The sequence below is a fragment of the Peromyscus eremicus genome, chromosome 16_21 (assembly GCF_949786415.1).
Source record: "Peromyscus eremicus chromosome 16_21, PerEre_H2_v1, whole genome shotgun sequence".
Lineage (NCBI taxonomy): Eukaryota > Metazoa > Chordata > Mammalia > Rodentia > Cricetidae > Peromyscus > Peromyscus eremicus.
Genome location: NC_081432.1, coordinates 29,338,657 through 29,341,342, shown reverse-complemented (window position 1 = coordinate 29,341,342; position 2,686 = coordinate 29,338,657). Strand labels below are relative to the sequence as shown.

At 42.7% G+C, this 2,686-nt stretch overlaps 1 long non-coding RNA gene across 1 annotated transcript; it reads right to left on the bottom strand.

Moving 5' to 3' along the window:
• Nucleotides 1-1,278: 1,278 nt before the first annotated feature.
• LOC131926821 (uncharacterized) lies at nt 1,279-2,053 on the bottom strand. Its single transcript, XR_009383575.1, has 2 exons — nt 1,949-2,053; nt 1,279-1,819 (listed from the first exon to the last, which is right to left on the bottom strand). It is a non-coding gene; the product is annotated as an uncharacterized LOC131926821 (long non-coding RNA).
• Between the last annotated feature and the right edge of the window lie 633 nt (nt 2,054-2,686).

The window sequence follows — 2,686 nt, the reverse complement described above, 5'->3', positions numbered from 1 at the left end:
CAGACCCTAAGGCTGGCATATACTGAGGAAGACTGCCCCTGATCTGAAAAGTACTCTTTTCTGAACTAACTTGCAATACTCTCCAGGCCCAGTTTCCTTACTCCAACACTGACATTTCCCCTGTGTTTCTTGGATTTTCTCTTCCTTTTGGATTGCTAATGAAGGACATGGACAGTACTTCGTCTCTGTCCCCAGACTCTTAGCACGGTACATGGGACAGAGAAACCTCTTTAGGAACACTGGCTGAATGCCTGTTTTCTTAACATGGTGGCTCACATTATGCTGAAAGCCATACATGCTTTTCCAGTTTGGAACTTAGGCATGTCGGCACACCTCCTCAGTGTAAAGCAAGAGGTCAGCAAACCCAGGTCAGTGGCTTCTGGAGAAGAAACTGTGAATGACTTTTCTAAGAAATGCTGCTTGTAGCTTGCCATTACGTATCAAACATTCACCTAACCCACAAACAAGTTAGTCATGTGCTTGGAGATTTTTATCACTACTCTGCTTATTTACAGTGCATTCAACCTCTTCAGAATGAACTGACCTTCAAGAAGAACAAAGTATTCAATCTTACTACACACTGGACACCCTGACAGATGGTGTCCTCTATTTCTCCTTCAAGACCCATTGATGCCAGGCTCAAAGCGCTGTATTTGTGCCAAAGATGTAGAGACTAGAACTATGACCATTTGGGGGAGGCAGTGTTGAACCCCTCCCTCCAATGTTGAAAGTAATGTGTGGGCATAGACTGATAATATCTGGCTGTGTCCTTGTGTGATGTTCTGAGTCAATAGAGTCAGGGAAACAAATTCTCCATTATGAGACTCCTGTAAAAAAAATGATTAAGACAAAATTTCCTCATTCTTTTTCCATGCTGTAGTTGCTGTGCTGTTTGATAGAGAGGACAGGATGGCCTTTGTTCAAGAGATCAGCTCAAAGCTCTTCAGAATAAATCAGGCTCACTCTTGGGGAAGTGGCACCGGGGGTCAGTTTTTTTTTTTCTTTTATCTTCTGTGTTAACACCTGGAAACTGAGCTGGCCTAATAATCAAGTCCCCAAGGTCTGGAGGGACCTAAGGGTAGAAGATACAGCCTTTCACAGGAGCATTTCCTGCTCACCCATTGATCAAAGATTGAGCAATATCAAACATATCATGGCTGAGGGGCTGTCCCAGCGATAGCAGTTAGGTAAAAGATGTTCCTTCTTCCATGCAGTGTGTGTATGGGGGCGTATTAATTGTTTTAATTGCATTAATTATTTTTAAAAGACAGGAAGGAATTCACAAGTAGGTTTGTATTTTAGACAAGCTAAGAATGATATTTTAGACTTTTATCCTAAGGCAGTCTCAGGATGCTTTGGAATTATGATGGTATGAATGCAGTACAAATGCAGCGGAAACATATTTTTGCATTTTTTTTTGTCTTTTCCTGGGCGGGTGATATGTCTCTTTTGGGTTCTTTCCCATTTGATCATGGATCTCTAGTTTTTTTTCTATCATGTGGCATCCATGTTTGACATTATTCTGAAATATTTCAGCATCTTGGAGTACTTTGTGTCTAACGGTTCTGTGCAAACTTCAGTTTGTTGTCTCGAATCTTTCCTTCTTCTGCTTCTATTTGATCTCGAGGAAGAGAGAAGTTTCCAGACTGCTGGAGGCCAGGTGTGGGAGCCTTCACCATCTCTCTTGAGCAGATTTCCTTTTCGTCAACAATTATCCATGTTACATACTTCTTCTTGAATCTGTTTCATCAAATGGTGTTTTTCTACGATGTATCCATATCACTGTATCAGGTGTCTTTTTGCCACTGTGCCAAAATACCTGAGAGAAACCATTTAAAAGGAAGAAAGTTTTATTCTGGGTAATAGATGCAGAGGTTTTGGTGGTTTCAGCCTGTGGTAAGGCTCGGAACATCATGGCCAAGGGCTGAGGCTGAATAGAGTTGCTCACCTCCTGCTGGCTGGGAAGCAGAAAGCCAGTAAGCAACCAGAGACAGAATACACTTGCCAAAGGCATGTCTCCAGTAAACTGCTTTCTCCAACCAATCCTACTTCCTTCTTTTGGGCTACAGCATCATCAATGACCCATTAATGAGGTCATAGCTTTCATGATCCAATCATATCCCCAGAGCCCCTAAACTGGCAACCAAGGCTTCAGCAAAGCGAATTTGGGAGACGTTTCAGTTCTAAACCATAACAGTTAGCAGGACTCATTTTCCTGTCTTCTGGCTTCCACACTCCTGAGGAGAAGTCCACGTTCAGTTACGCTGTAATTCCCCGTGATGGGATGCCATTCCTCTGGGTCTCTTGAGAAACCTCCAGTGTCTATTTCTCTTCATGTTCAGTTACTAGGTCTTTGGGTGTTATTTAAACACACACACACACACACACACAAACACACACACACACACATACACACACACACACACACACACACACACACCAGCCACTCTCTGTTTGTTTGTAATAGTAGTTAGTTTGAGATTCTATGTGGTAGTATCTTCCTCCAAAAAAGAGTTCCTGATTGCTTTTACAGACACTAGTGGATCACTTAGTATAGTGAGAGATTGAAGTGGTTACTACAGCTTGCCTCCCTGGTAGACCATCTGTTGCTGGTCCTGCTGAGATGCAGCCCTTCTGAGGCCTGCACTGGAAACACGGCTATTTTCTAGGTTTTTGATGAAAGTCA